This window comes from Ambystoma mexicanum, chromosome 11 (assembly GCF_040938575.1).
Source record: "Ambystoma mexicanum isolate Mex_15411 chromosome 11, UKY_AmexF1_1, whole genome shotgun sequence".
Taxonomy (NCBI): domain Eukaryota; kingdom Metazoa; phylum Chordata; class Amphibia; order Caudata; family Ambystomatidae; genus Ambystoma; species Ambystoma mexicanum.
The window spans coordinates 257764118-257786232 of NC_090934.1; positions in this window are offsets into that span (position 1 = coordinate 257764118).

A 22115-nucleotide genomic window follows, 5' to 3' on the forward strand; every position below is an offset into this window, starting at 1 on the left:
GCCCAGAAGCGGGGACCGCTTGACGCTGTGCTGCCGACGTCCAGAGCCGCAATACTCCCTTGTCTAAGAACACTTTGAATCAAGGACTCCCTTGCTCATCACCCTCGACCGCTTGTCCCGCCGGAGAAAGTCAAGGTCGCCTACGAACTGAGGAGAATCCACGGATGGGTTTCCCGCCACCCGAAGACCACAAAGACGCAGATGACCCGATGCCCTTGCTGGGCCATAGTTCTTCATTGACTCTTTACGGCAACTAACTATCGTCGTCGAGGTGCACTGAACGTCTCGTCTTCGCAGGACGTCCATGACCGATCATCGACGAGCACCACCACGACTGAATCTGCTGCCTCGGCGCCATCAAACCTTTTCATCAAGGACTCTCGACGCCAAGGTTCACCTTCTTCGAGGACTATCGACCATCCGTGGCTCCTGCCTTAAAGGGGGTCACTCAAAAAGGATCTTTTTGATGACGCATCGAAGAAATCTGCTAGACCAGGTACTCTGGGATAATAGAACAATTATAGAAAGAGGTAAGACTCTGCTATGACAATATATGGACTGGGCTTGTTTATTATCTTATTTGCAGGTTGCCCCGGTGGGGGGATCTTCACACAGAACTGTGCGTTGTGGTAGGGGCCCAGGATTCTGCCAATTGCTTAACCAGCTTGTTTTCCTCCTCAAATCTGTTGTTGGTTCACTTTATGAATTGATTTGTATGCCATTTGAAACTGTCTACAGTTGATGCATTTTAATGGAATCAAAGAAGTAATTGTGGTATACCACATAGAGACTGTATATATTTATCATTTTAGAATTGCCTGACCACAAAGTGTGTTATTATATGTGTACATGATCAAAGCCTTATTTATATAAAGAGCTGTGTTATCACTAACAAAGTGTGTGGACATTCCTTTGTGGTGGCTTGGGGACTACACTGTACTTAGGAACCAGCCTGCATCACCTCCTGAGTGCTTAAGCCTTGATTGCTCGTCCAACGTTACCAAATAGGGAATCTTGGCTGCGGTGCTCTGTGCTTCTACTCTGCCATATAGAGAGCAGGAGTACAGATAGCCCCCTCCAGTCTTTACAAAGGGGATCCAGCGTGAAGAGTGACTCACCTGACTTGACTATTTGTAAAGGAACTTTGTGTTTGTATTTGTACATCAGGCCCTCTGAATCAAGGGATTTTGATACCTTAAGAGACTTGGGCACGAAGGCCCTGATGTTGGTAATGGAACTGTGACATCATACCAAAGAAGCCCGAGAGTGTGCTATGCTCAAGTGAATCGCCTTATCCCATGCTGAAAACGTGGGGAAGGGAGGCCAACGGCCTGAACATCCTGACTTATCATTTTGTGAACACTTCTTAATTTTGCATGAACACTATCCCACACTAGTTGTATTTAGCGGTTAGGATTGGCAATAGGTTATTTTAGTATAAGCCCTTTTATTTTGACGAGACTCCACTAGGACTGCATTGTTATTATTTGATGGTCGTAGCTTGCTCCCATCTGTAGATTTAGGATTAGATAGGCGTTTATCACACCCTTGCTAAAGTTCAATAAACACCCTTGAACTGTGGTCACTTGTGTCTGTCTTACTTTGATACCATACCTTCCTTACAGTCCGCGTATATTACTTTTTCATGTCATCACTCTGCCCTCGTCAGATGTCACTCAGCGCTCCATGATGTCTAATGGTGCGTGCAGACATCCATCCACTCTCTCAATGTGAGGGTACATTCGGAATGGCTGTCTGAGTGTGTAGTGTATCTCATACACTCTATGCGGTATAGGAACAACGCAGGGGGTCCCACATGCAGCTCTTCTCCTGCTATTACAGTATGATGGTGATGAGGGGGTGGGAGTTAGGGAATATGCGTCTACCTGCTCCTCTACATCCCCCCCTGTGGTCGAGTCCTCAACCGCATTCTCCTATTCAATCTCCTTCATCTTCTCTTATACTGTTGTTTATTCACGATCCATGTCTTTGTCACCCCCCCCTCAGGTGACCTGCATTTTTTTATATGTTCATCCACTCTCCAGGTCATGTAGCAGCAATCTCCTGAGGCCGGACAGAATATCCAGCGTCCTACATATTTGTTATTTTTGTATTTTGTATACTTGATTCAACTATTTTACTAGTTTGTTATGGTCCTTAGGGTAGTAGAATGTCATTCCTGGAGGTGCAAGGGCACTTTCCTCCTTTTGCATCTGTTCACCAGTTCCAGCATCTATGCCAATCATGATCTTCATCCCAATAGCTTTCTTGGCTGTCTTCTTACATTGTCCCAAGATGATACTTATGAGACAAAATCCTAGCAGTACAAACACTAGTACTGCTCTAAGTAATTTGAAGGCATCCGCCAACCAAGTTGGAATCCATGAAAACAAAGACAAAAATCAGCCATCATCCTCGGGGTCTTCAACTTCATCCTTCATCTTCGTTGGCAGGGTTGACAACATCATTATTACTTCTGTCAAAGTGTGACTGCATAAGCTGTCGAACCCCTTCGTCTTCCCGTCCCTCCACACTCTCCTCACCTGAGTCTTCAGAGTGGCCTGAGCTCCGTAGATTCCACCGGCTCAGGTAGTCCCGTTCTTTTTTAGGTAGCACTTGCCTGTCTCGGTGAGAAGCCACAGTGACTGCTGAATATACAGCCGTCCTGGGGCCCCTTTTCCGGGAACAGGCCGGACAAAAGGGAAAAAAAACCCACACGTGGGAAAAAACCCTTAGGATACTTCTGGCAATGAGGTAGGTGAAGATCCAAGATTGTAATCTGTAGGACTGGAAGCAGATGCGAGGTCCACAGGGTTGAACACAGGAATGAAGTCCAATGAGACCCCAATAAGAGGTGAAGGAAGCCAAAGCAACTACCGAGCCAAGGACATTAAAGGCACGGTAAGAAAGAGAGAAATTACAGGAGGGAAAAAACAACAGACAACAGAAAAAAGGGAAAACTGGAGAGCCGCGAGTCAAAAGAGCGACAAAGAGGAGAAAAGAAAAAACGCCCGCCGCCGGAGCGGCGAGACTAGAAGGAGAAAGCGTAGAAGTGCCGAGGGATCGGCAAGGAAGAGACTGGAAAAAGAAAGGCCGCTGCAGAATGCAAAATGGCCAAACCAGTAAGTAGAAGAAACTTTATCCCAAGGGCAAGGGACGAGCAAGCAGAAAAGACCCGCCGCACGCCGAGGCGAGCAGAGGGCAAAACGCTGGGAGAGCGCAAGAACCAGAGCCGCTGTAGCGAGAACCAGCAATAGGTTGAAACGCAGCGACTGCCGGGATTGAAGGGCAGATAAACTTCCGGCAGTGCTGTGAGTGGCCATGAATCGATACCAGACACAAAGAAGGGACTACACCGCTCTACCTGCCGGTTAGCCTCCAACGTGGAAGGAGCCGCCAGCCGCGGTAGCGATTGCGGATGACAGTATGACCCCCTCCCCACCTAACCGCCCCAGGCTTCCCTGGATAGCGGCGGTGAAAAGTAGCCAACAACCTTGGTGCATGAACCTGAGAAGCCGGTTCCCATGAGTCCTCCGACTCAGGGTATCCCTTCCAGGACAAAAGGTACTCAAGACGTCCGCGATAATACCTGGAATCACGGTATTGAGATACCTCATACTCATCAGGCTCCGAGGACCGTGCCAGGACAGATCTGGGAATGGTTCTATGGTGAAAGTCGGGACAGTAAGGTTTGAGAAGAGAGGAATGAAAAACCGGGTGAATGCGGCGAAGAGAGGAGGGAAGCCGAAGGCGAAAAGTGACAGGATTGACTTTAGAGAGAATAGTGAAAGGTCCCAGAAAACGAGGAGACAGTTTAGAAGGCCTTGTCCATCTGGGAAGAAACCGGGTGGACAACCACACCTGATCACCTGGCTTCCATACTGGACATTCCTTCCGATGTTGATCGGCACAGGATTTTGTCCGTCTTCTGCTGACCTCTAAACTCCGCATAGCTGAAGTCTGGGCTTCCTTAATCTTCCCTAATACCTCTTCCACCGTCGGGGAGTTGGTGTAACTGGGAACCTCCAGAAACACGGCACGAGGGTGAACCCCATAAGTGCAGAAGAAAGGAGAGAGTCCCGTGGCGGAATGCCTGGTGTTGTTGTACGAGAACTCTGCCGTGGGAAGCAGCGAGACCCAGTTGTCTTGATGTTGAGATATATAACACCTTAGGTATTGTTCCAGGGTCGCATTCAGGCGTTCCGTCTGACCATTGGTCTCCGGGTGAAACCCTGAAGACAGAGCTCTTTCAATGCCCAAACGGTTGCAGAAGGCAGTCCAAAACTTCGAGATATATTGACTTTCCCGATCTGAGATTATCTTATCGGGGAGACCGTGTAGCTTGAAAATGTCTCGAGAGAAAACCTCTGCCATCTTAGCCGCAGTGGGCAGCCCTGGAAGGGGAGAAAAATGTGCCAACTTAGAAAAAGCGTCTACCGTGACCATGATGCAAGTACAGGATTCCGAGACCGGCAGATCGACTATGAAATCGGTAGATATAAGACCCCAGGGGCGCGTTGGAAGTTCGACCTGAGTAAGCAGACCCAAAGGTTTTCCCAGGCGATATTTGGCTCTGGCACAAATTGGACAAGCCTTGACATACTCGTATGTCTCCTTTCTAGAGTTTGGCCAAAGAAACGTTCTAGAGAGAAGCTCAAGGGTATTCTCGGCCCCTCTATGGCCTGCCGAGCGAGAGTCGTGACTCCATTTCAGGATTCTAGCACGAAGAGAACCTTTGGGTATGTACAATTTCTGTTTGTAGAAAAGCCAGTCTCCTCTTTGTTGAAAAGGAGAGGTAATACGTAGGGGTAGTTGGTGCTTTTCATGAATGAGAGCAGTTTTCACCTCTTTAAGAAAAGAACCAACAAAGGCCAGGATTTGGTTGCGGTTGAACATGGACTCCCTCTTGATCTCCAGGTGTTCCTTGGTGGAGTCTTTGCGCGATAAGGCATCCGCCAGACTATTCTGTGATCCCGGTATATACGAGACTTGGAATTCAAACTGTGCAAAATGATGGGCCCACCTGGCCTGCCTGGAATTGGAACACTCCAATTCTTGGAGTACCTTGAGGTTCTTATGGTCGGTCCTAATCAGAAATGGATGTCTGGCTCCTAGTAGGAGATGGCGCCACTCTTCACAGGCAAGTTTCATGGCCAGAAGTTCTTTCTCCAGTACCGAATAGTTGAGCTGGCTAGGAGAAAGAGTTTTTGACATGTATGCCACGGGGTGTTCCACTCCTTGGATGGTCTGGAGCAATACTGCTCCTACAGCTACCGCAGAAGCGTCGGTCTCCAAAATAAATGACTGTGATTGATCAGGATGCTGGAGAATGGGGGCAGTACAGAACAATCTCTTGAGAAAATCGAAACTCTTCTCTGCCTCATCAGACCAAAAAAACGGAACAGCCTCCTTCTTGAGTAGGCGCGTAATCGGGTATACTACCTCCGAAAAGTTTGAGATAAATCTGCGGTAGTAATTTGCTAATCCCAAGAATCTCTGGACTTCTCGGACTGAAGTAGGAGCTGGCCAATCAAGAATAGCATCAACCTTGGTTTGGTCCATGGCCACCCCTTCTTCGGAAAGAATGAATCCGAGATAGTGAACCGAGGATACCGCAAATTTGCACTTCTCGCCCTTGACCAGCAACTGGTTTTCCTGAAGGCGAGACAGAACCTGGGTGACATGTTGAATATGTTCCTCCATGTCAGGGGAGAAAATCAGAATGTCGTCGAGGTATATTATAACCGAGACCGACAGCAGATCTGAAAATAGCCTATCCATGAATCTCTGGAATGCAGCCGGTGCGTTCACTAAGCCGAACGGCATCACTCTGTACTCAAAAAGACCATATGGAGTTCGAAACGCCGTCTTCCATTCATCCCCATCAGTGATGCGAAGCAGATGATATGCGTTCCTGAGATCCAATTTGGTGAAGATTCGAGCCCCTTGTACCGCCTCAATAATGTCAGTTATGAGTGGCATGGGATACCGATCACGGATTGTAACCTTATTGAGGCCCCGGTAATCGATACAGGGTCTGAGATCAGTCGTGTCTTTTTTCTTGATGAAGAACAGAGAGGCGCCAGCTGGTGACTTCGAAGGTCGAATAAGACCATTCTCCAAGTTGGTATCCAGATAGACTCTTAATACCTTCTTTTCGGCCTGAGAGAGAGAGAACATGCGCCCAAATGGAACCAGTGCATTAGGTTCGAGATCGATTGAGCAGTCTTCTGGCCGATGAGGAGGTAGCCGAGCGTGGAGATTCTCTTGGAATACCCCGGAGAATTTTGCACAAAAATTAGGAAGCGCGTGAATACCCACATGATCCTTGGAGAGAACCCTAACCGACTGTTGATACTCCCTGGTATCGCGAGGAAGACAGTTGACCGAACAGTACGTGGAACAAAAACTTAGTTGATTTTCCGTCCAGTTGATATACGGGTTATGCCTGCGGAGCCAAGGAATGCCTAGGATTATGGGGAAATGTGCGGCTCTAATAATGTCGAACTGCAGGGCCTCTGTGTGTTGGTTGATGACCACGGAGAGTTGTTCAGTGGTATGAGTGATTAGTCCAGACGACAAAGGTGTACCGTCCACTCCTTCCACTTTCTGACCCACCTTACGAACTATCCGAGTGAGTCCCATCTTGTCAGCCCACAGAGTGTCCACAAAGTTCCCTGCCGCTCCACAATCCAATAAGGCTAATGTTTCCACCAGTCTTCCATTCAGATTCAAGGTAACGGATAGTACCATCAGTCTGGAATCCTCTTGGGATTCTGAAGCCGACACCGAAAGTGTGACATAGGGACGCTGAAAAAGATCTGAGTACCCCCGGCTGCCCGTACCTATTGACGCCGAGGGTAGTCGTTTCCCGCCTTCCTCTCCGGTACCTCAGAGCAGTCCTTCAGTACATGTTGATCGGAACCACAATAAGCGCACAACCCTTTTTCTCTTCTTCGCCGTCTCTCCGCTGATGACAGAGGTGCCCTGGTAGCTCCGATTTGCATCGGTTCTTCGCTCTGAGTAGAGGAGAAACGTCCAGAGGGAGAGTGTGAAGGAGGGTTCATGGGATTTCCTGATCCTCTTTTCTTCCCGCGTTCTGCCCTTCTCTCTTGGAGGCGGTACTCGATGTGGAGAGCGGCAGCAAGTAAGTCTGGAAATGTGGGGGAGCGTGGAGATCTGGCTAGCTCATCCTTGATCTCATCTCTCAACCCTCTCCGGAATACGGCATATTGTGCTTGTTCGGACCATCCCGCTCCTGCTGCTAATGTCTTAAAGGAGGAGATGTATGACAGCACGTCTAGAGCACCCTGTCGTGCATCCAGCAGGTCCTCACCTGCAGTAAAAGATAGTTCAGGTCGCTCGAAAGTCTGTTTCAGTAGGTTCTGGAACCCCGAGAAATCCTGTAAGATGGCATTCCTGTTGGTAACTAGCGGAGTAGCCCAGGCTAAAGCATTCCCCGTCATATTTGAAACCATAAACCCTACTCTGGCTTGGTCCGTGGAGAAGGTGTGTGGTCTGAAGGTGAAGTACACATTACAGGCCTCCAGGAATTCCTTTACCCTCTTAGGTGAGCCATCAAATCTTCCTGAAGAAAGAGCCATAGGAGGCAACTCCGGGGGATGTGAGGGTTCCCGGACCGCTACCATCTGTTTTAGAAGGGCATTCTCAGTCTTGACCCCCTGTAATTCCAGTGACATGGCCTGAAAAGCCTTCCATAACTCCTGAACTTGTTCTTCGGTTGACATCTTGGTCTTTCTTGGCGTTTCAATCTGTGACTGCATAAGCTGTCGAAGCCCTTCGTCTTCCCGTCCCTCCACACTCTCCTCACCTGAGTCTTCAGAGTGGCCTGAGCTCCGTAGATTCCGCCGGCTCAGGTAGTCCCGTTCTTTTTTAGGTAGCACTTGCCTGTCTCGGTGAGAAGCCACAGTGACTGCTGAATATACAGCCGTCCTGGGGCCCCTTTTCCGGGAACAGGCCGGACAAAAGGGAAAAAAAACTCACACATGGGAAAAAACCCTTAGGATACTTCTGGCAATGAGGTAGGTGAAGATCCAAGATTGTAATCTGTAGGACTGGAAGCAGATGCGAGGTCCACAGGGTTGAACACAGGAATGAAGTCCAATGAGACACCAATAAGAGGTGAAGGAAGCCAAAGCAACTACCGGGCCAAGGACATTAAGGGCACGGTAAGAAAGAGAGAAATTACAGGAGGGAAAAAACAACAGACAACAGAAAAAAGGGAAAACTGGAGAGCCGCGAGTCAAAAGAGCGACAAAGAGGAGAAAAGAAAAAACGCCCGATCGGCAAGGAAGAGACTGGAAAAAGAAAGGCCGCTGCAGAATGCAAAATGACCAAACCAGTAAGTAGAAGAAACTTTATCCCAAGGGCAAGGGACGAGCAAGTAGAAAAGACCCGCCGCACGCCGAGGCGAGCAGAGGGCAAAACGCTGGGAGAGCGCAAGAACCAGAGCCGCTGGAGCGAGAACCAGCAATAGGTTGAAACGCAGCGACTGCCGGGATTGAAGGGCAGATAAACTTCCGGCAGTGCTGTGAGTGGCCATGAATCGATACCAGACACAAAGAAGGGACTACAACGCTCTACCTGCCGGTTAGCCTCCAACGTGGAAGGAGCCGCCAGCCGCGGTAGCGATTGCGGATGACACAAAGTCCCATTGTCTTCATCTTGAGCAGGTCTAAAGAAGGCTTGATCTTTGCGCACACGCCTCCTTCCATTGCTGTAATGAAGTCCAGAACATACCTGTACTAGAGGGCCATGAGCTTGATTGCCCTCAATTCTTCTCTGATCGCATTCAATCCTTTAATTGTCGTATTGATTGTTTGCAGCAGCTCCCATCCGGTTATCTGTAACCATTTATCATTTACTGCAGTCTGGATTCCTGGCAGGCATATTGTGGTGAATATCACTGCTGTTCTGCTGAACAACTTGTGCTCATCTGGAATATCATAATATGCTTCTATCGATTTCTCTGAGAAGTAATTATCTCTTCTCTGTCTGCTTCAGAGAAAGGATCTTTTCTTCCTCTGGTGTGTGTCCCTCTTTGGAAAATCTGTAATCAGCAGGTCACTTTGAGGCACTACGAAGGCTGGTATGCTTATCAGCACCAATGAACAAACTCCTCCCCATTTTGGTGTCAACGTTATACATGCTCTTGGTCCACATGCCCAGTAATGGTTCATCAGGACTGCTGTTCATCCCCTCATGCCTGGTACATCGAAAATACTCAGCCACACTGGCGATTTTCTCCAACTTTCACTGAACCATTATTTCTGAAGCATAGGGACGCATTCTTCAGGGGTGCTATCTGCAATGTATTCTTCCTCATCATCGACCCATGTCAACAATCTTGCAATTTTAGGCCATTGGTCTTTACATTCTTTTTCTGCATTTGCAACAACTTTCCATTGTCGGTTAATGCTGCTGCTTTACACACAACCAGTCCAACACCCCATCCTTCAGGAATGAGCACTGTTCCTTTGATTTGACCTTTTTCTTATCATTCTCTTATTTCCTTCCCATTCTTATACTTGCATTGCAACATCTTGTTTTCATCAATCTTAATTCCTGGTCCATTTATTCCAGGCTGTACATAATTTATTATTTGATGCTTTGTTTCTGATTTCTCTCTTGTCTTTAAATCATGTACACAACTTTCTTCTCTTCAAGATGTCACTCTATTCATCCACACTATGGATGCAGTTCTACCTTGAAGCTACCCTCTTGTCAGACAAAGTGCAAGGTGTGCCAGGCAATGTGCCCTTTTTACTGATACTTCTGGTGATATGAATATTTTAGAGGTTCCCAAAGCACAAGGTATTAGGGAACACACATAGTAGCTTTCATCTGATGTTTGTCTTCCCACCTGTTTCATGTGCTGATATAATAGGTTATTTTTTAAATGAGAATAATTATCGAGATATGTATTAATATCTTTATGATTTTCCGCAACATTCCTTTTAAATCGAAATGCATGCCTCTTTTAAATCGAAATACATACCTAGTAGGATTTTAAAAAATGCTGTTCGTGATTCCATCAGGGATAATACTAACTGTCTCATAGTTCCCCATCAAGGCTGCATTATTTTTCATAACGTGTCTGAATGCCATAATAGTCAGGAGGAAAACACAAAATATAACTCAAAATGACATCATAATTAGTATACCATTAAAGCTCATCGATTTTGTTGATGGCAATGAATCTCTTATATTCTGAAACCTCCTCATTTTGTTTTTAATTCTGAATATGTAACTCTACTTCTTTATAAAGCACACTTTTAGATCATGAACTGTAAGATGATTGCTACAATTATTCTGAAATTAATGTGTTCTTAGGATTTCCAAAAAGAACCACTATATTCACGTATCTTCTCACTAAAGCTGCATAAGGCTGTAATATGTATGTAATGTGTGTAATATTATTGCAATATGTAACAGTGTGCTTTTCTTTGTTCAACTCTGACAGTTCAAGGTAATGTTCCTTGGGACTGTCCAAAAAGAAAGTTCCAGGATAACTTCAAGTCTATTTTACTCCTCCTTATGAAATGCTGAAAGATATTGGCCCTTTGTTCAAAATACTGTCAGGCTTTCCATTTTTCTTGTCTTTACTCCTGGCCATCGAACAAGTCTGCTGTACGGAACTTCTTCTCTTGCTTCACCTTCGGTATCTTCAGGAGAGGTTAGAGTTTCTCCTTTATATGGCTTGGTGTTGTGCAAATGTAGCTAAGCTTGCCTTCCTTTTAATTTTGCAGCTGTTGGGGTAACTTCGTCCACCTCGTACCGACTTTCAAAGCGGGGCGTGTTCCAACACATTTCCGTACCAGCACCTGGTTCCCTGGGTATATGCTGGGTTGTTTCAACAAATCTTCTTCTTCAATGGCTGGATTGTCTTTGTCACTTCCCTTTGGCCCCTCCCTCTGGTTTTTGACCTGTTGAGACATAAAAGAAAAACTTGTAGTTATTGTTGTTAGGTAATCATGCATCTCGTCACTGAATACCTTCACTACACTATGGGCATCCGTTTTTAACCTATTTGGAGGATGAAGGTGAGTTCTCAGGTGGCATCCAGTCACCAACTCATTAAAAGTTAGATGATGATCTGTGCCAGGCTGACTTCTTAGGGCATATAGGGCAATGGGTAGGCAGTGTAGCCATCACTTCTTCAGAGTCATTTTGACTTTTGCTATCCTCGCAATAATCTGTTTAATCGTTCACAGATGCCATTCGCCTGTGGATGATAACAAAGAGGAAAATGTATGCTTAATCCCTAATAGGAGATTATTTGCTCAAAAAGCTCATTTACAAAATTCGGTCCATTGTCAGTCTGAAAAACCTTGCACACACCCCATCTTGGAAAGACTTCACCAACAAGAAACCTGGCATCGCACGTGGCATCAGGGTTTGTGCATGGACTTGTGTCGATCCATCTAGAAAAAGGACATACCATGACCATCATGTATCTGTAATCATTGCATGTCTGCAGCATATCTACATCATCTAAATGTAGGTTCTGAAATGGGCCATTGGGTCTAGGAATTGCTACTCTCACTGTTCGCAAAGTGTGCCCTGGAGTACATTTCTGGCACATAATGCAATTTACAATAATCTGTGCCACATGCTCTAACATATCTGGCGAGAACCACTCTTCTGCAATTGTTACAGCTAGACTCTCTCGAATATGCCCAGGATAGTGGAGTTGCTCCAATGCTATCCTCAATGATGCTAGAGGGATAACTAGCTGTCCAGTGCTATCCTGTCTCCAAATTGCCCCAGTGGGGGATAATGAACACCCCTGTTTCTTCCATAGCTCTCCTTGTGGTGCTTGTCCTCTTATCTCAATTAGCTGGACAATAGACAGCATGTTAAAGCCCTCCTTTACCAACATACATCATCCGGTCATCTAATACTTTTGATTTCAAAATTAGTGATCTCTGGGAAATAGGCTGCGTTTTTGGCTTCTAAATCTGTGGCTTTGTTTCCGCTGAAAATTACGTCTTCTCGTTTAGGGTAGGATGTGCATTTCATGACTGCTAAAGTCAATGGGAGGGCTAACACTTCAATATGTTTATTCAATATGGCTGCATGATGTACAGGAGTGATGTCTGAGTGGAGGAAGCTCCTCCTTTTCCAGCGCATCAAACCTGCGTGTACAGTTGATGTCACACAGGCAGAGTCAGAGTACGCCGTCACTTCCTCATCTTCGAATTTCTGAAGCACGGTGATAAGCACCACTAATTCTGCAGCCTGTGCTGAGTAATGCAAAGGCAATCTCGTCCTTGTCACTACTTCAAATTCACCCTTTCAGTTCAGCTTTACTACCACTGATCCAGTATGCCTTTCGACATTTTTTTGCTCAATTTTCAAAGAACCATCAATAAAAACAACTTCCCTCCTCCCAATAGCATTTTCTCTAACTTCGGGTATTTTGTTGTAATTTTCAATTTACATTGTGCAATCATGTACATAATCATCATCCTCTACTGGTTCAGCTTTGAATGTTGCTCGGTTTCCCGTCTTGCATCTAACAATTCTAATCACAGAATTCAAGATAATTACCTAGTATGCTGATGCTCATTGTGTGGCAATTTACTTTTGAGCTTCTCTAAAATTGCAAAGAATGCATGCTCTTCAAATAGTATTACTGAACATTGTTATACTTGAAGCTTTGTCAACCGTGAATGCAGCAGCAGCTAAAGACTGCTCACAGGGATAATGTCCTTTCATAACTGGATCTAAAATCCCACTATAATAGGACAAGGGTTTATGTCCGTGTACTAATGTTGTTTTCTGTGAAGGACTGCTCTCCATTTGAATGAAAGAATAAATAAAACTTTTCACGAGAATCTGGAAATCACAACACAGTCGCTATACTGATTGCCTTTTTCATTTCATCAAATCCTTCAGTCATATCATCTACACACATTACTTTGCTCTTGCCCACCTGTGCTTCTTTAAGTCCTTTTAAAAGGGATCAAATATAAGAACTGTAATCAAAAACCCAGGCCCTACAATAATTACATAGGCCTAGAAACTGTTGCATTTCCCTCACTGTTTTAGGTTCTACAGTCTTCATAATTGCATCTGCTCCTTTTGTGAGAAATCAATGGTCCTATGTACAAGACCTCTTTCTGGCAATATTGTAACTTCTCTTTGTCCACCTTATAACCCTTCTCTGAGAGTATAGTTATGAGCTCAAATAAATCTTCTCTGCATCTTTCCTCTGTCTCGCCACACACCAAAATGTCATCCAGGTATCGAATTATTGCACTTTCAAGCTGGACATTTCCCAGGTCTATCTGAAGGATTCTGTTAAAGATCGAAGGGGACTCACAGTACCCCTTGGGCAATCAAGTATGTTTCAGGCAGATATTTGTATACGAGAAAGAAGTAAAATCTTGTGAACTGCTCCTACTCGTTTTAATAGACCCACATCATGTGGACTTGCGGTCCATAAAGTATTCAGTACTTTCCCTTAATCTTCTTCTTGGAGAAATGTTTTTTACCATCACCCTTCCTTGTGGTATTTCTCTATTCTCTACTTTAATCCAATAAGTGAGACTTATGAAAAATACAAACTCATCATCTGAGAATTCATCCTTAAACAGCTCCTCATCTGTCAAATCTGTCAACCTGTATCCTTCACTGAGGGCTATCACTGTTCTCCATCCTCTTCGCTCATCTGTCCCATGAAAAAAAACTCTTTCCTCTCTGACTACTGCTGCTTCTAACTTTAAGGGAATAATCTGCCCTTCTTCATCATCTATAGGGATTTCTGGCCTGAACAAAGTCTCGTCAGACATTCCTAATAGCCTGTCTATCAGGGGTAACCACGATAATACAACAGTCATTCCATATAACTATACTTCTGGATCTAAGGGAACTCCTCGTAATGCCTTCTGGCCTGTAAAGGCTAATATACACTCTCTCACGGTCAAATAATGTATCCTTGGGGCCGAACACACTATTCCTTCATCAGTAAAAGATATTGTCATGTTGAGTTTCGTCATCAAGTCACACCCTAATATGTTAATTAGCATCTGCGTAGAATTAAAAAATGGCATTGAAACGTTGTGCACTCCTATAGAGATTGGCAATTAGTCTGTAAAAGGAACTAAATTCATCACCCCAGAGAATCCCTGCGCATTCATGGCAATATCTGACATCGGATATTTTCCCTCATGGACACAGAAACAAGTTGCTCTAGGGTCTACAAGAAATGTAAATGTCTTGCCTCCTATTGTTACCTTGATCCTTGGTTCCTCTTGGGGGTCTGGTATCACAGATAGTACTGAATACATCAGATTGCTCTGTGGGCTGCACTATTGTGGGCAAAAATTAATCTCTGTACCTGTGAAAGCATTTCCTACTACCACAGTCACACTCTCCAATTTGGCTGTGGGTGCTTGTTGAACTGTTGTTTTCATATTCCATTGTGGTACCATAGCCTGTTGTGTCCGCGCTTTCTGAGGTAGTGTCTGTTGTATTTGCATGGGCATTTGCTGTAACTGCCCTTGCTGCATATCAATGTTACTGATATGATCAGATCTTAGTCCCCAATCCTCACCTGAACTGGAAGGTGCCTTGGCAGGGAGTTTTGTTCTGTCTTTTGTTTTGTGTAGGTAGGGCCTGCCACGAGACAACGCTACTGGTCGGTTATAGAACCAGAAGACCAGTGGCACCGGTCCCGCGACAGCCAGAATGGGGGAAAAAGCCTATCAAGGAAAAAAAATAAGAAGTCCGTCTGTTGCCAGACAGATGTTCCCTCTGAACGGTACTTGCTGTGCGAAACTCCAGGGTCAATTGGTATAGCAGATAGTCCCAGCGGATGTAAGAAGAGTTCCGGGAATGCAGGCAAGTCCAGAAGAGAGGGAGATACCTGACGGAGAGACGTGGAGGAAAGTCTACGATGGAAGCCAGGTAGGTGTAGGAGAGAACAGGAAGAGAGCAGGTAGAGGTCCGTAGCCGAAAAAGTGCCTGAAGGCGGGAGCCCAACAGGGTGGCAGAGGAGGACAGAAAGAGCGGGGAGCCGTAGGAGGGAGATCCTACAACAGAGAAAGAGGTGGAAATAGAAGAGAAGCCGAACGAAGCCCGGAGAGGTTTAGGAGTCGGAGAGGACCAGGGAGAGAGGGCTCAAAGCAGCCAAGGGGAAACTCACAGCGTAACAACCAAGGAGAAAGTCCGGGAAGTTGCAACGCGCCAAGCTGTGAACAAACGCTGGTCTTGAAACCGGGTGGTTACCATCTTAGAAAAGACTAGGCTGCTGCAATGGGAATGTAGGAAATGTGATGGCACCCATCAATGGCGGAAACATTTCCATCTGTCCCAGATACGCAGATAGAACAGGCGTATGACACTGCATTTGCTGTGGTTACGACGCATATGTCTGAGCCTGCGTGTGATTTTAGGCATAATACTCCTGTGGTTCTGAATTATATTGCGGAACATAGCCCATCCCCCCCCTCTTGGAACTTGCCAGTTTTGCTGCATGCCTACTCTGCTTCTACACATGTTCTAGCTATGTGCCCTAGCTATGTGCCATATTCTCTGACAATTCAAACATTGTTGCGGTTGTCCACCATTAAATCCTTCTCGTTCCTGAGTGTTTTGAAATCCACCTCTTCCTCCTCCTTCAGGCCCATTTCCACGTACTCTTAGACAATGGGCCTCATTCCGAGTATGGCGGTAAGGGATAGCGGCCACCGGTAACGAGACCGGTGGCGGTGATCCCTTACCGCCATACTCCGAGTTCCCTTTGCGCCCTCGCCCTTAACGCCTGCTTTGAGCAGGTGTTAAAGTCGAGGGAGCAAAGGGGCCTCCAAGCCAATAACGGTGACCGTAATGAACGGTCACCGTTATTTGCATCTTCCCCATTCCCATTGAGCCCTATGGGGGCTCATTTGGGAATGGGGAAGAGCCTTGGTGAATGGGGAATTACCGCCCCGCCAACCTTGGAATGGGGCCATCCACCAAGGCGCTGCCGGTCCGGGTAGGGCGTCAACCAAGGCGTTAATAGCGCCATTGGTTAGCGCCGTACTCGGAATGAGGCCCAATGATTATAGTCACTCTGATATGGGTATACATTACGCTACCTTCCTGTACCGGTTGCATATCCTGTGTCATCCAACCTTCACTACTTGTCAAAACTGCTCCTTCTGTGGCTATTTCTGACACTTTCTTCTGAACCAAATTTGCTTCCTCCTGCTTCCTACTCTCAGATTTCTTCTTGTTTTTCCCCTGTATTAATCGGCAGTGATGCATGATGGTCAATTGTATTTCTGGCCAAAGTTCTGCTTCCATTCCCACCTGTTTCTTCATCTCTCTTGAATATCTTGAATACAAGGGACAGGATCCTCATCCTCCCCCATTTTCATAGTCATAATCACACCCATTTCTGATGTTTTGGGGTATTGCACTCTGAACACCCGCCATACATCTGCTCTACATTAAATGGTGCTCCATCGTGTGTCGGGCTTTGTGCGGTCACACCTGCGTATGCTGCTCGCTTCCAAAGGTTGTCTGCTCGCTCTCCTATGATGGCTGCCAGCAGGCCTTTTATGTCCCCTATGGATAACTTAATTCCTGATGTCATTCTCTCTAATGCATAAATCAAGTTTTCCTGCACTAGAAGTTAAACTCTGTAATTTGCATCTTAAACTATCTCTGTCCATTTGTGGCCATGGTATATATTGTGCTCGTCCCATTTTCTCTGATAATGTGAATTGTGAAAATCCTGGTCCATAATCATCCCTACCTACACACCTTGTTTTCCAGGTGGGGCTAGTCTCACCCGTTTGTCTCTGTCCTGGTAGTGCCCTTAACCTGCTAAAGTGGGGATACTATTCCCTGTACTGCGCAATCGTGTTTGTAGTCGATGCTGGTGTTCTATATTTGGGGTCCTCTAAAACTGACCATTTTACACCCTTCTCTATACTTCATTCTTTTGAAAATCCACGTGTGCCCTCTCGTTTTCTTCCCTTTCTTCGTCTGGCATTATTATGCCCCAGCTTCTATCACTATTATCCTTTTCAGCATCATCAAGATCAAGTCTACTTAAAGACAGCGTTCTATGCTCATCTGTTATGATGTCATCTGATCTTCCTCCTGTTTCCCTTGAAAGAGACCCTTCTACGTTCTCTTGGGTTTTACACTGTTTTTATATCCCTCATTTGCCTATATAAATCCCAAAGTCTTTTCTCTATACCTTCTGTGTCCCGCACATCAGCACATGTCGGTATTCTTGGCACCCCTTGCAGTTCCCTGCGGGCTGTTGTGACATTTTCTCTTCATCAAGTCACTATTGTGCTTTGATCAGCACTATGCTCTTATGACATAGATATTCTATCTCATCATCGTTTAGTTCCTTACTACTGTTCATTTCTTCTTCCCTTTTACTCATCTCCCTTAATTCATCTTCCTCTCACGTTCTTTGCAACCTATGTTCTTTCATTCTTTGTGCTTCTATCTCCTATCATCTCTTCTAGCATTTCCTTTTCCTTCTTTACATCATATCTTATTCGTTCTTCGCTTGCATTCTTTCTCCCTCTTCTTTATATGCTCTCTTCCTCCTTTTCCTGCTCTTCTCTTTCTTGAACCCCATCAATCCTCTTATCATCCTGCTTGAGTAATATTTATCCTCCCATCCACTCATTCTGTACTATCGCTATTCCCTTAGCTTTATCCTTTATTTCCTTCTGTTTCCTCGCTTCTCCATCTGTCTATCTTGTCTGTCATTCCTCTCCTCACGCTGTTTACTTTAATCGTGTGTCAATATATACTTGTGTTCTCTGTTTTTACTCTCTTCCACATTGTCCTCACTGCTGAGGGGCTCATATGTCAGATTAACGTACCCTGCTGCTGCTTTCAATTCCTTTACAAGATGAAATCCCTTCTCCTCTGTCTCTGCATGTTTGTCTTTAGGAGGGGAAAAGGGAGCAAAGGTGTTTTATCCTCCCCTTTATGCTGATTACACATCCACTCCTTCTCTGCTGGATCTTTGTTCTCACTTTGATACATTTTCCATTAATCTAAAATGGCCAACCTTTTCTGCAGCTTCTTTCCCTTATATGTGGCATGCAAATATGTCGTCATGTGTTGCAATACTGTTTTTAACAATGAACCCTCCTGAGGCCACGGCATGAGTGATTTATTAGCCATGCCTCTGACCCATTCTGAATGATATTTCTGTATCTTCGCTGTCTATCTTGGCAATGTCCTGCATGGATTAAGAAGTGGAGTGTCCCCCATGGTGACAAGTCGATTTTGGCTGTCTGTACTTACCGGACCTTTTATTAGTTTCTTTATTTTGTCAGATATACCACACTGATCAATTTGAGCAGGCATTATCAATTGCTGCTTAATTATACAAAAATAAAAATAAATTATCTGCTTTTAAAAATCGATGCAACAATGTTCTTTTTGTTTCTTCGTTTACACTTTCTATTCATTTTTAATATCTTGCTCTATCGTTGATATTTTAAGAACCTCTTCTTTATTTATTTTGTTCCTTTAATTTGTATTCTTCTGAGTGACATCAATCTCTTGGTCAAAAAATCACCTTCATTTTTTACTATTGTTTTATATCTATAAGTTTAAACACAATAAAAGTTTAATACTGACATATTTATAACCCCACACACGTGCAATTCACTAATAATCGTACCTGCGTACGCCTTCCTTTACTAACTTTAGTAAATGTATCTCATCTCACTTTTACTCCATCTTGGAGTCTGATGCGCACACTTCTTGTTGGTCTTACCTCAGGTATCCTTAACATCCATATATGGCAGTAATATTCAAACTGTGTGGCGCGCCCCTCTTGTGGGGCGCAGCCTCATGCCCAAGGGGGCGAGAATCCACAGCCTGAAAAGAAAAGAAAAACGGAAAACAGGATACATTACAAAAGGATCAGGCTGTTGCTTCATCAACAAGCAGCAGCCCGATCCACGGCCCCAGCCACACATGCTCAATGCGACAGGTGCTGGGCCTTTGTGGGGCCTCAGGCTCCATTAAGAGCCTATTTATGAAGACAAAAGAAAAAAACACACACCTTCTTCAATCATCGCTGTAAAAGAAGGTGTGTGCTTTTTCTTTCTAATGCGATGAAGATCAGGGTCCTTTGCTACCAGTACACAAGCTGCATGTTCTGTTCCCCCACTGGAGAACCTATTCGCATACCTGCAATCCTTTGCATAATTACAGCAAGTAGTATTTTCCTGTATAACTTAATGCAATCCTGTAATACACAGTGCACATCGAAACGTGTTTTTCTGTGGGACTCGTTGAGATCTTTTTACTATAAAAATTAATTTAAGTCATTCTGGTATTATTTTTGTAAGTCCTTTACCTATAACAGACACTTGCTACTCAACGGAAAAACCTGACCTATCATAAAATGCTTGTTTTCCAGTTTTTTTGAATGGTGTCCATGTTCACAATGATTGTTTGTCTGAAAGCGATATTCTGGTATCTCTGAGCTGCACATGTTTTAGTAGCGATGGTTGTGTCAGTCATGCAATAGTTTATGGAGCAGCGCATCTTTGCTGCATATCTTTATTGCCAACCATGGTCATATATGGTTTTCATTTTACACTACAAATTGTTGACAATCCACAGGTGAGATGAACAAAGGATGAGCAAACATGTCAGAAAATCTACATATTAATATCTATACATGGGTGTTCATGGTCGTCCAAGCTCTTCAGGATTAGGGAGAACCATGTATGCTCATTGCACCCTTCAAACCTCAGTGCCTGCAAGGGTGGCATTCACAGGCATTAGGTGCTCAAAAAACCCAATTTATTGGCCCACGGTAAAGTGAGTGGCAGAAAGGTGGGGTTTGGGCATCTAATGCACAATAATGCCGTCCTGGTAGTTGCTAAGACCTTTAGCACGCAGGGGGCAAGCTATGTTCTGCTTCAGAAAGGTGCCCCCAAGATCTACCGGATCCTCTCAACTTGGACTCACGTAGAGGAGGATTCCATCGTAATATCTTAGTCGTAATTTCTGAAAAGTGGGAACATTATCCCACACTATTTTGTAGCATAGCTGTAAGGATTGGCAATCATATTTATTTTAATATAGTCCCTTTTTATTTGACTAGACTCTATTAGGAATGTATTATTATTATTTGATGGTCGTGGTTTAGATTTAGGTTTAGATTATCCGTTTATCTCACTCATTTTACGGTTTAATAAACACCCTTTAACTGTGATCACTTGTGTCTATTTTACTTTGATACCAAGCCATTCTTACATTACATCCGTGTCTCAGCTCGAGTCCCTCAGCATCGATTCTCCCTCAACCAACCACTTAACCTTCCGTCCACGGGCGTCTGTGTGGATCGGGCAGGAATTTCATCAAAGGGGGACCTGCCAACCGTATCTTCTTTCACGCAGTGGTCCAAGTGTACCAAAAGAAGTACTGCAACTATGTTCTCTGCTGGCCTGTCCCTGTTCCCACAAACCCCAGTGCCACGCCCCCTTCCACGCGCAATCCAAACCCCCAAACAAACACACCTGCTGTTTAAGGGACTGTTCAGTTTCAGTGCTTAATTTGTAAAAATAAAAAGTGCCAGAGCCCAAATATTTTCTAGTACTCCTGCAACACTCTTGGTAGGCAGTTCCCCACAACTGCTGCCACCACCCATAGCTGCTCCCAACAGTGCCAACATATTTTGGGGTTACACTACTGCTCGCACCTGCTCATTGTGTTTGATGGATCCACTGACTATCACAACTTCATAATTAATGTGGCTTTGAGAGAATGAGTGCCAGAGCTAAAAAATAAGGGCCAAGGCTGAGCCCTGGCTAACCCCCCCACAAATTAAGCACTGGCTGTGCAGTACATGTTCCAACTTCTTCTTACACTTTTATTTGAAATTGAAACCATTCTGGAACTGTTTCACTTTAAAATAAAAGTATAGAAACAGTAAAATGTAATTTAAAAAAGTAGAGAAGCACCACTCCCGCCCACTTCGACCACTGCTTTCACGTGACTTTTGTGCACCAATCTCTACAGGAAACTCTGCAGTCTTATGGCTAATGGTGGGAGCAATCAATTGTCTGGGACTGGGTCTAGGTCGATTAGACCTTGAACCATCTGCACCGCTACCAAATTGTGCTCTAGCACCTTGAAGCGTCTCTTGTGCTAGATGTAATTACAATTTAAGATCACGGATCTATTAACCAGACAGACTCAAAGAATATGGCAAAGTACTACTTTATTCCCAATTTAATAAAGCAGCATATACTAGCAGCCATTGGGTGAAGTTTGCACACACACACTTGATTACACAAAGATCTTATACCGCAATACGCGTCCTCTATGACGTCATTCAAAGTGGCAAAATGTAAAACCTACTGGCAGGAGGGATTGGTTGGGGGAACATATTTATTCATAGAAAGTATACGAGTTAGCTCTTGTCTGTAAAACACACCTGAAACTACCTCTAAATACATATAATACTGATTATAGCGGACAAAATGGCAGCCGATGGGTCTATGCAACATTGTGTTGCAGGTCACCCCATAGACTCACTGATTGGTTGGCATTCCCACCCAACCTTAGACCTTCGGCTCGGCTATCACCACGTAAGGAAACCAAAACCCAGGTGCTTGAGTCACGTCAGATTACTCCCCACTTTCCCAATTAGTCCATCATCACTCATCAGCTTGACCATAAGCCAAAGTTTCCTGTCTGTACATCCTTGTATATCTTCTTCATGACATCACTCTGCCCTCGTCAGATGTCACTCATCGCTCCATGAAGTTTAATGGTGCGTGCAGACATCCATCCCACTCTCTCGATGTGAGGGTGCATTCGATATGACTGTCTGAGTGCATAGTGTCTCTCATACACTCAATTCGGTATAGGGACAACAGAGGGGGTCCCACGTGCAGCTCTTCTCCTGCTATTCCAGTATGATGGCGTTGAGGGGGCGGGAGCTAGGGTATATGCGTCTACTTGCTCCTATCAGATATGCTGAAATGGGTGCTGTGGGAGGAGACATCTCGGCTGGAAGGAGAGTTAGGTCATGTTCTCAGATCGGTGCCAAGTTGGGCGGGTGGTGGTGGCATATACTGGTGAGGTCTGACCGGGAG